Genomic DNA, 12,553 nt, shown 5'->3' on the forward strand with positions numbered 1-12,553 from the left:
TAAAACTGCTTCCTGAACTGCTTATTTCTCAGGGCAAACCATTTCCATTTAAAGGAAATGGACTATTCAAACAATCTTCATGTTTCTGGCTTAACTGAAAACAGAGGTAACTAATGTAACTCAACAGCAATAGGAAATGTGGTAGGAATCCATCTCCTAAAAGAAGATGGAAAATGTTGCAGGGGATACTTTGAGGAGGAGATCCCACCCATGAGCTAAGACCTTGAATTAACAGGATTTCCTAGGTAGCTCAGCAGATACTTATCTAGGTTGGAAAATATACTAACTGGATTCAAAAATGAAACAATGAATTTAACAGGGAATGGAGGAAGGATAATTGTGAGGTTGCACCAATTGCAAAATAAGGCAATGAGGATCATTATCTGCGATAATTCAAAAAGAAATGGAATAATGCTTTCTTGCCATCATTTTTTTACAGAAACAAAAAAAAATTCACACAAAACAGTGTTCTCATGATTGAGAGGGAAAAATCAATTCCACAGATTAATGAGTGATTCTTTATTTGCAAGAACAAAACCGTCAACCACTTTTAGGCTATTTGATCAGGAATTTGTTAAGATTGTAATTAAAGGTTGACCTCCTAATCTGTTGTATTTTGCAATCCAGAGGCTGTTTTAGCAAAACCCAGGCATTCTTTATTTCAGAAGCAGGAAGCTTTGTGGAGTCTCTTAAAATGCCTTAGTTAATCATGATCTGGTCACCTGGTCTATTTTTCTTCACATGTTCCTCATACAGAACATGAATCTGGTATTTTTTTACATACAAAATAGGTTCTTACAGAATGTACACAGAAGCTCCTCCATGGTGGACATTAGTACATCCTCCACAAGGACACCATTAGTCCACCATTCATCTCTACATTGGAAAATAAACAAGAATAGAAATCTTTAGGTTAAGCAGAGACACTGCTGGATGGCAATATGTAATTTTTGGCAACTAATTAGAAAAGCAGTTGGCCTGCATGGGGAATACCTGAAAACCTATAGCTGATAGTCTAAAGTCAAATAACCTTCCTGCCCCCCCCCCACTCACACACACATTCCCCAATGCAAGAAAGCAAAGTGCAGCATCCAGAAGAAGTTCAACTGAGTATGATGAACTTTGCAGATGAAGCACAAGCAGATCCCTAAGAACCAAAAGGAGATGCAAAGCTGGGGGGGAAATCAGCTTGAGCAAATAAGGATTTACCACCAAGAAGATTCTCCTAGGCAAATTCCGTGTGGGTGGAAAAGACCAAAAGGGTGCCCATATGGAAGTGGGGAAAAGATAAGCATAAAGCTGCCATTTGATAATATATACCTTTTGTATCATCTTTATATTATATACCACATACTGCATTTTTCCAGAGTTTGCATTTTCCCCAAAGTTAGCATATATAGCCTAAAGATCAATTATTTCTTTTTATCTCAGTTTCTACTGTTCAATATAATCTAATATTGGATTCAATTTTCTTCTGAATTCCGATGTTGATTTATTGTGCATCATAGATGTATGTTTGGCCATTGACCCATATTCCATCAGTTTATTTAAACTGTCCATTTGGTAAGAAGTTTTGTTCCATCTTGATGCATAAAGGAGCTATAACCAAGTCAGGGCAGTACAGCCAGTTTTGAGCTTTTCATAAGCAAAAAAAAATGTGAACTGAATCAGCATGAATAGGCATGAAGAACTCAGAAAGGGGCGGGGGAGTTAGTTGGCCAGTTCTGTGAGGAGTTCTGTGAGAAAAAAACCAGCACCCAAACCTAGAATTGAACCAAGACCCTTCTGTTCTTCAGCCTAATGCTCAACGGAGGGCATGCAAACAGCACACACAACACAATATAAACCTTTCCCTGTTTTGTTTTATTTAACCAGGCATCTGATTCTCACAAGGCAGCAATGTATGGACAGACTGACTGCGAGGATAAAACTGAGCAATGAGGAGAGACCAACTATGCTGTACAGTGTAGGTGGTGGAGGAGTTTCCTTTCAAGGGCAGGAAAAAGGAAGAGGGAGAGAAAATATGATGGAATTATGCTTATGAATGACCTTTGCCTTGGGAGTGAAGGAAAAGGGGAGCAGATATCCTCTACAGATGCAGAATTTGTGTTGGTGGCAGAGGCATATAAGCAGCTGAAGAAAATATAACAATTAATACAGGAATTTGGAACAGAAGAACCCAGACCAGTGCAATTTTTGATGATAATGAGGGATGCATAAGGCTTGCACAGGCTGAAATAATTAATTTGAGAACCAAGCATATAAATGGAAAATATTACCTTGTAAAGAACATGCAGAAGGAAGGGTTTATTGAACTAGAGTATTGTCCCACTGAGGATATGGTTGCAGACACATTTACAAAGCCACTCCCATGTGACAAAACTAAGGAGAGCCATATCCTGCAAAGTCAATGTGAAAATTAACACACCTAGCATTCCATAAGAATTTTATTGTTAAAATACTATACAGGTCATATTTAGGTCATCAGTTTTTATTTATGGGATTATAATAATTTGTATTTTAGGAATCAGTGAACTAAAATGGACAGGAATGGGTGAATTTAATTCAGATGACCATCAGGTATACTACTGTGGACAAGAATCTCGCAGAAGAAATGGAGTAGCCTTCATAATCAATAAGAGAGTAGGAAAAGCAGTCTTGGGATACAATCCCCAAAATGACAGAATGATCTCAGTTCGAATCCAAGGCAAACCTTTCAACATCACAGTGATCCAGGTCTATGCCCCAACCACTGCTGCTGAAGAGGATGAAGTTGATCAGTTCTATGAAGCCCTACAACACCTTCTAGAAGCAACGCCAAAAAATGATGTGCTTATCATCATGGGGGATTGGAATGCTAAAGTAGGAAGCCAAAAGATAACCGGGATAACAGGCAAGTTTGGCCTTGGAGTACAAAATGAAGCAGGGCACAGGCTGGTAGAATTTTGTCAAGAGAATACAATGGTCATAGCAAACACTCTTTTCCAACAACCCAAGAGACGACTCTACACATGGACATCACCAGACGGTCAACACAGAAATCAGATTGACTATGTGCTCTGCAGCCAAAGATGGAAAAGTTCTATCCAGTCAATAAAAACAAGACCAGGAGCTGATTGTGGCTCAGATCATGAGCTTCTTGTTGCAAAATTTAGGCTTAAATTGAAGTAAGTAGGGAAAAGCACTAGGCCACTCAGGTATGAACTAAATCATATCCCCAACGAATACACAGTAGAGGTGACAAATAGATTTAAGGAATTAGATCTGATAGACAGAGTGCCTGAAGAACTATGGACGGAGGTTCGCAACATTGTACAAGAGGTAGCAACTAAAACCATCCCAAAGAAAAAGAAATGCAAGAAATCAAAATGGCTGTCTGAGGAAGCTTTACAAATAGCTAAGGAGAGAAGGGAAGTGAAAGGCAAGGGAGAAAGAGAAAGATACACCCAATTGAATGCAGAATTCCAGAGAAAAGCTAGAAGAGATAAGAATTCCTTCTTAAATGAACAGTGCAAACAAATAGAAGAAAACAATAGAATGGGGAGGACCAGAGATCTTTTCAAGAAAATTGGAGATATGAAGAGAACGTTTCATGCAAAGTTGGGTATGATAAGGGACCAAAATGGTAGGGACCTCACAGAAGCAGAAGAGATTAAACAAAGGTGGCAAAATTATACAGAACAACTATACAAGAGCGAGCTTAACATCCCTGATGACCACAGTGGGGTAGTTACTGACCTGGAGCCAGACATCCTGGAATGTGAAGTCAAATGGGCCTTAGGAAGTCTGAGCAACAATAAAGCTAGTGGTGGTGACAGCATTCCAGTTGAACTATTCAAAATCTTAAAGGACGATGCAGTAAAAGTGCTACACTCAATATGCCAGCAAATTTGGAAAACTCAACAATGGCCACAGGATTGGAAAAGGTCAGTTTACATTCCAATCCCAAAGAAGAGCAATGCCAAAGAATGTTCAAACTACCACACCATTGCACTAATTTCTCATGCTAGCAAAGTTATGCTCAAAATCCTACAAGCTAGGCTCCAGCAATATGTGGACCGAGAACTTCCAGAAGTACAGGCAGGATTTCGAAGAGGCAGAGGAACTAGAGATCAAATTGCCAACATACGCTGGATCATGGAGAAAGCTAGGGAGTACCAGAAGAACGTCTACTTCTGCTTCATTGACTATGCTAAAGCCTTTGATTGTGTGGAGCACAACAAATTGTGGCAAGTTCTTAAAGAGATGGGAATACCAGAGCATCTTATTTGTCTCTTGAGAAATTTATATGCAGGTCAAGAAGCAACAGTGAGAACTGAACATGAAATCACTGACTGGTTCAAAATTGAGAAAGGAGTTCGGCAAGGCTGTATACTGTCGCCTTGCCTATTTAATTTGTATGCAGAGCACATCATGAGAAATGCGGGATTAGAGGAGTCACAAATTGGGATAAAGATTGCAGGGAGAAATATCAACAACCTCAGATATGCAGATGATACCACTCTAATGGCAGAAAGTGAAGAGGAACTAAAGAGCCTGTTGATGCGGGTGAAGGAGGAGAGTGCAAAAGTTGGCTTGAAACTCAACATCAAGAAAACAAAGATCATGGCATCCGGCCCTCTCAATTCCTGGCAAATAGATGGGGAAGAAATGGAGATAGTGACAGATTTTATTTTCCTGGGCTCCAAGATCACTGCAGATGGGGACTGCAGCAAAGAAATTAAAAGACGCTTGCTCCTGGGGAGGAAAGCTATGGCAAATCTAGACAGCATCCTAAAAAGCAGAGACATCACCCTGCCAACAAAAGTGCGTTTAGTCAAGGCTATGGTCTTCCCAGTTGCAATGTATGGCTGCGAAAGTTGGACCATAAGGAAGGCCGAGCGTGAAAGAATTGAGGCTTTTGAACTCTGGTGCTGGAGAAGACTCTTGCGAGTCCCTTGGACTGCAAGGCGAACAAACCGGTCAGTCCTAGAGGAGATCAACCCTGACTGCTCTTTAGAAGGCCAGATCCTGAAGATGAAACTCAAATACTTTGGCCACCTCATGAGAAGGAAGGACTCCCTGGAGAAGAGCCTAATGCTGGGAGCGATCGAGGGCAAAAGAAGAAGGGGACGACAGAGAATGAGGTGGCTGGATGGAGTCACTGAAGCAGTAGGTGCAAACTTAAATGGACTTCGGGGAATGGTAGAGGACAGGAAGGCCTGGAGGATCATTGTCCATGGGGTCGCGATGGGTCGGACACGACTTCGCACATAACAACAACAATAATTTGTTTGAAATCAGGACCTTTAGAAACTGGTTCTATGTATATTGCTGTGTACAGATAGTTATAGATTTTGTAAATGAACAATTAAACCAATATATTACTGTATAAATTATTCATCCTCAATCATATTTAAAAAAATTGATTTGGCTGAGTCATGCTAGATTTTTAATTTATGGCTCTATTCATATGTTATTCTGGAAAAGAACTAAATACTGAATCAATGCTCCAAGCACCTTTCATAATCCACTTGCACCATAAAATTATTTTGCTGAAGTATTTTGGCATGCCTTTCATTGTTGGTTCACAACATCAATATCCCCCCCCCCCCTCCAATCTTTTGGAAGGGAATGAAAAAAAAACCCAAGACTTTTATAGAGATATGCAGCATTTCATTTTCAATGTCATAAAAGTCCTAGAAAATTAGTTTCTCTGACCTAATCAGGATGTTTTAAATTCTGGGTGGTGTTGCATAAAAAAGATATGGAAATATGATTGGAATCTCAGGTTCAGTACAAGTATCTCCTTCAGTCCAAGGAAAAAGAATGATGGTAAGTGTAGGCTAAGCTGAAGTATCACCTTTATAATGATTGCTAAAAATATTTAATCACTGACACACTTGAAGTAATATATCATTAAAAGATTGTGCACTTTTTCAAACTAGTTTATTGAAGTCAGCCTCTACAATATGTGTATACTTAAAATATTTTCTTTGTTATATTCTTCAGTAATACAATCAGTGTATATTAAATATAATGACTAAGCTCACAGGATCTAACATAATTCCATGTTATGTAAACCAGTTTATGTAAAATCCGGGGACACAACAATTTAAAGAAAGTCCTTTTTGCTAAAGAATCTGGCTATCCCTGAAAGTTGGCACTAGTGATAAAAAAAAGTTGGGCCACACTTGAGAAAGTTGTGCTATATTCTCTAAGAATGGGATTCTGGAACTCTGCATAATATGTGTGTTTTTATATGTCTGAGTTATGCATATAGCCTTATTATAACCTAGTCTTTTTTCTGGAAGATCATGGTGATGTACATGATATATACATGATATATCCCTAATTTCTTACAACAATTTTGTGAGGTAGGTTGAAGAGAAAGAGAGAGAGAGATTGCACCAAATGCAACAAATGTTGTTCATGTCTGAGCATGGATTTGAACCAAAGTCTCCATGGTTATGCTAGATTAGGTTATGCAAGTTCAAGAGACTTCATTTGCCTATTGTCAGGATGTTCCCAAAGTCCTGTGTGCACATGGATTTGGTGTGCGCATATTCAAACCAGGATGATGAAGTTAAAATAAGCTCTAAAGAGTGTTCATGTAAATCAGCCCCTAATCAGTAAGAGACAGGATTCAAACAGACCCTGGTCCTTTAGAAAGTAGTGACAGAAGACCCACCCTTTCAGTGGGATTCTCTACGAACTACGAACTACGTAGTTCGAACTACGTAGAACTACGAACTACGAAAATTGGAATAATGTTCTTAGATTCTTGCTTTTTTCCACATAAACAGGACAACAGTATCTCATAGCTAACTATGTAGAATTCTTCAGAGGGAATAGGAATGGAATCGCTCCCCTCCACCCCAAAACAGCAGGACATTGTCCATCAGCACTACTAATGTTGTTTTCTGTCCCACGTTCTGGCTGCAGTCCATATTGTGCTGGGTTTAGAATACTGCCGTCATCTGCAGAAGTATTCAAGTGGCCTTTGGCTAACTTCTCTCAAATGTGTGCTGTTCAGTGCTGCAGTCAGTCAGTATCTGTGGGCTTTCCTCTGTTTGTTGATGTGACTCTTTGATCAACATATATTCGGTCCAAGGCATTGGTACACAGACTTGGACTTTCTTATGTCAGGTTTGATAGAAGTCCTGCTTCTAATGTGTAGTAACTTGAGGTTTCCATTTGGATCTTATTCATACTTTTTCACAACCATATGTCCATAATCTTGAGATCAGGAGCAACAGTATTCATTAAAATCCTGGAAAGTGAGTTATGGTACATTTCTCTTTACTAACCCAAATGTCTTTACAAATGGCACCAAATTGAATTTTTCTCAGTTTTTTATATGAATGTCCCTCCCCACAGATGTACTCATGTATAATTATTAAAGCTGCATAGTCAGGATTCTTTTTTGTCTATTCACTATTTAGGTATTCCATAGGATTCTGTTGACAGGGAATATGCATAAATTGAAGACTCTCACAAATTTTTAATTTATGGGAGACAGTTTAAAATAAGAGTCCAGTGGTGTCTTACACTATGTCTGTGTGTCTATGTGAAATTGAATAATGTGAACTAAATTTGATAGGTTGTCTTAGCTTCAAGAGAGTAGGCATATGCACACAAATAAAAAGGACCATTACAGATGCAGCCCGAATCAATTTGAACTGATTTTGAAACACCCAATGCTCCAGTCCCTGGCTCAGATTCTCTATGTCTTTCTTCAGCTGTGGTGCCCAAAACTGAACATAGTATTCCAAGTGAGGTCTTACCAGATTCAAGTAAAGCAGTAACATTCCCTCACATTAAATGGACACCATACTTCTTTTAATATAGCCCAAAATCCCATTTGCCTTTTTTAGCTACCGAGTCACACTGCTGACTCATCTTCAGTGTCTCGTCTACTAAGAACCCCAGATCTTTTTCACATGTACTCATGCGAAGACAAGTTTCACCTATCCTATAGTGATGCATATGAATTTTTCTACCTAAATTAAAAACTTTACTTTTCTCACTATTGAAATTCATTTTAGCCCAGTTTTCTAGCCTGTCAGGATAATCTTATATTCTGATTCTGTCTTCTGGTGTGTTTGCTACTCCTCCCAGTTTACTGTCATCTGCAAATTTATTAAGTACCCCCTCTATTCTATCAGAAGCAGGGGCTTCCAATGTGGCTGGTATTCAGTGAGCAATATGGCTTGGACAAAGGTGGTTTCTGGTGACAGCAGAAGGTGGGCCCCAGCATTCAGGCCACTTCTGTAACTCACTCAACGCGGGCCTACCCTTGTCTCTGACATGGAAATTGCAATTGGTACAGAATGCAGGTGCTAGGGTCCTCATGAGGTCTTCATGGAGGGCCCATGTCCTGCCAATGCTGGGTGGCTGCATTGGTTGCCGGTTAGCTTCTGGATCAAGTTCAAGGTTCTGATTTTGACCTTTAAGGCTATATCCGGCCAGGGTCCTACCTATCTGTGGGACCGCTTATCTCCTTATGCCCCCCACAGGGTGCTCCGCTCTGCGGGTATGAATTTGCTGGTTGTTCTAGGCTCCCGGAAAATGTGCCTGGCCTCAACCAGGGCCAGGGCCTTTTCAATCCAGGCCTCTTTCTGGTGAAATGAGCTCCCAGATGTCCTGAGGGCCCTGGGTTCTCTGGGTTCTGCAGGGCCTGCAAGATGGAGCTTTTCTGCCATACATTTGGTTGAGGATGGGCTGGAGACCGGGGCAGTAAAATCGAGCCCCTCCCTTCCTTGTGATCAGCACCCCCTAGGTTGACATCACCTGGGGTCATCTATTGAGGACATAAATCGTGAGCAAAAGAATGAAGGGTATGCAGGAGATAACAGGGTATTGTTTTATTGCCGCCATCAACTGTGTTGTTTGTACCAACTGTATGCCCCAATTGTAATGGAGTTTTTAATGGTTTTAATATTTTTATTGTAAACTGCCACAAGCTGGCCTGGCCAGGACCGGCAGTCTATAAATCCAATAAATAAATACTAAATAATAAAACAAGATCAAATCTAATGAATAATCAGAATACTTTGAATGCTTGAGGAGCATTCCCAACTGTTGACAGATAACAAAATGGGATTAATATAACATCCCACTAGGAGTATCAAGCTCTTGTAAGCTCCTAGAATAGGTATTTGGATCATGTTTATTGCTTTTATACATTTTTAAGCATTCTGGAATCATAGAATAAGGCAGATTATACAGTTTGTATTTATAATAATCTCTATTCATATTCTGATCTACAAGATTTGTAAACTACTAGTTCAAGGAATACAGTGATGGAAATGGCCTTTGCTCATAGTATTTGGAAGATGATCATAGAAGAACCCTGAAAATATTTGCCTTAAGTTAAGGTAGAAAATACATACAGGTGTCCACAGCATGATGTGCTGCCAGCTTGTTATGTGCAATGAGTAGCTTCTGTGATATATATATTATATTATACTATATAATATAAATATATATACCTTTTTTCCTTCTTTGAAAATCAAAACATCTTTCATCTCACTTCTCGGCTGATGAAGAAGGTCAACTGGGACATAGCTGCTGGAAATCAGATCACATGCAAACAGATGAAATGGATTACCTAACCCAAAATGAAGTATTGAACATTCCTATGCTTGATAGTGAGGAATTGTGCTTCCATTGATGTTCTCTTCAGTGGGGAATTTGGTTGTTTTAAGGGGAAGAATTGCATTTGTGCAAACTCCAAAGGATAACACTCCAAGGATCTGATGTGTTCATGCAAATATGAAACTTCAATATATCATTTCATAGTTGGTGAGAGGGGCTGACCATCATAATTGTGACAGAAAGTCATAGGTGTAGAAATCACCATGATACAAAGGAATACAATAAAATCTCCATCTTTCAAAACTTGATTAAGTGGACTGTCAAAATTATCAGAACTGTTGATAATTCACACAGAAACAATAGGTGAGTACAGGAATCATACTTCCAGAAAGAGCATGAACTACGTAAAATTACATTCCATGAAAACAGCTTCATCCACCTCAGTATAATGGCACATTTTGGAGCACCCAAGAACAGAGATATTACTAGAACAACACTAGTTCACATACTGCACATCATTATGATATTAGTTGTTTACTGTTAATAAGCTCATAGAGTCAAATGTAACCATGGCCTGGTCCAGACATTCTAATACATGTCACAAAAGTGCCATCAAGTTACTACCATGTGCAAGAAAACTAGTCTAATCTGACATGTCAATATACTGGTTTTGTGGCAATTTTCAATTAGATCATTGAGGGGGAAAATGATATCTTGGGCAAGTGGCTAGAATACATAAAAAGTGGAGGTATAGCCAATTTCATCTGTTTCCTGTAGGTTTGTTGTTTTGTTAGCCTCAACACTGCCACTGGAATCCTGCTTGGCCTCATTAAATTAATCTTATCTAACATGTTTACTACTTAATGCTCACAATATGCATATTTTGGAGTCACCCTTCTGGACAACAGTACAATCCTAAGCGAAGTTACTCCTTTCTAAACTAACTGACTTTAGTGGATTAAGAAAGTTATAGCTCTGTTTAGGATTGTACTATTAATACTCATGGGAATAGTATCATCTATCTACAAAATATACGTTTCATAGAAATAGAAAACATTCACATTTAAACAACTACAGTAACCCAGAAAAAGTCACCCATTTAAAAACAACAACAACAAATCTTTGTATACAACAACAAATCTTTGTATGTGGAAAGCATCTGGGTGAAAATAAGCGAGGGGAAAACAAACAGTGTGGTGGTTGGTGTCTGCTACCGTCCGCCTGACCAACGAGAGGATGTGGATGCTGCACTTTGTGAGCAGCTTGAGAAAATATCCAAGCGGCAGGACCTTGTCATCATGGGTGACTTCAATTTCCCAGTTGTGTGCTGGGAAACAAACTCTGCGAAGCGTCCTCAGTCATGCAACTTTCTGACCTGCCTGGCTGACAATTTCATTTATCAAATGGTAGATGAACCCACAAGAGGTTCAGCCATACTGGACTTAATACTGACCAACAGGCAAGAGTTGGTGGATGAGGTGAAGGAGGTGGGGACCCTAGGGGGAAGTGACCATGTCCTCATAGAATTCCTTTTGAGATGGGGAGCCAAGGAAGCTTGTAGCCAGACGCGGATGTTGGATTTTCGTAGGGCAAACTTTAATAAACTCAGAGACATGATGAGTGTCATACCATGGACAAGAATGCTGTGTGTGAACGAGACCTTGGGGTACTTGTGGATTGTAAACTAAACATGAGCAGGCAGTGTGATGCAGCGGTAAAAAAGGCAAATGCCATTTTGGGCTGTATCAACAGAGGCATCACCTCAAAATCACAAGATGTCATAGTCCCATTGTATACGGCACTGGTCAGACCACACCTGGAGTACTGTGTGCAGTTCTGGAGGCCTCACTTCAAGAAGGACATCGATAAAATTGAAAGGGTACAGAGGAGAGCGACCAAGATGATCTGGGGCCAAGGGACCAAGCCCTATGAAGGTAGGTTGAGGGACTTGGGAATGTTCAGCCTGGAGAAAAGGAGGTTGAGAGGGGACATGATAGCCCTCTTTAAGTATTTGAAAGGTTGTCACTTGGAGGAGGGCAGGATGCTGTTTCTGCTGGCTGCAGAGGAAAGGACACGCAGTAATGGGTTTAAACTTCAAGTACAACGATATAGGCTAGATATCAGGAAAAAGTTTTTTTCAGTCAGAGTCGTTCAGCAGTGGAATAGGCTGCCTAAGGAGGTGGTGAGCGCCCCCTCACTGGAAGTCTTCAAGTAAAGGTTGGATACACACTTTTCTTGGATGCTTTAGGATGCTTAGGGCTAATCCTGCGTTGAGCAGGGGGTTGGACTAGATGGCCTGTATGGCCCCTTCCAACTCTATGATTCTATGATTCTATGATTCTATACACACTTTTCTTGGATGCTTTAGGATGCTTAGGGCTAATCCTGCGTTGAGCAGGGGGTTGGACTAGATGGCCTGTATGGCCCCTTCCAACTCTATGATTCTATGATTCTATACGTGAAAGCAGAGTTTTAGCTTGAGGTAGGCAAAGGTGTGTTCATTTTCAAGGGATTTAAACAAATAGTAGTTAGCAACACATTCATAAAAGATTTTAAATGGTTTAACTGTTGTTGGGAGAAAAAAAAACAGTGGATTCTTCAGAGTGCTTTCATAACCCCTTTTTAAAAAACACTTGGTTTAAATTTCCAAATAGCCTTATTTCAAAAGGACAGTATTAAAACACATGCAAAAAATAAAAATCTTAATAAAGCACAATAAATTATTTCACTGCATAGATATTGGATTTCAAAGGGAGACAAGAGAACACACAAGGATATTAGAGTGGACTATATTGGATCATTGGGAATTGCTGTCAAATATTGATGAAAACAGAGAGACTGTAGGAGATCAGATAAAAGGAAGAAATGATTACATTTGGAAGAACAATGTAAAAACTGTAGCCAGCGGAGACTTCAAATGTAAGTGAATAGCATTCTACCAAAGAACAAAGTTGGAGGAAGTCCCACATATCCC

The 12,553-nt window shown here is 39.7% G+C and overlaps 1 long non-coding RNA gene across 1 annotated transcript in view; it reads right to left on the minus strand.

The window, feature by feature from the left end:
- Positions 1 to 2,326: 2,326 nt before the first annotated feature.
- Positions 2,327 to 12,553, minus strand: part of LOC143837745 (uncharacterized) — a 58,797-nt gene continuing 48,570 nt past the window's right edge. Inside the window, exon 3 of the long non-coding RNA XR_013231078.1 lies at positions 2,327 to 2,399. This is a non-coding gene — a long non-coding RNA (uncharacterized LOC143837745). The remainder of the gene's footprint in view (positions 2,400 to 12,553) is intronic.

This window comes from Paroedura picta, chromosome 1 (assembly GCF_049243985.1).
Source record: "Paroedura picta isolate Pp20150507F chromosome 1, Ppicta_v3.0, whole genome shotgun sequence".
Taxonomy (NCBI): Eukaryota; Metazoa; Chordata; class Lepidosauria; order Squamata; family Gekkonidae; genus Paroedura; species Paroedura picta.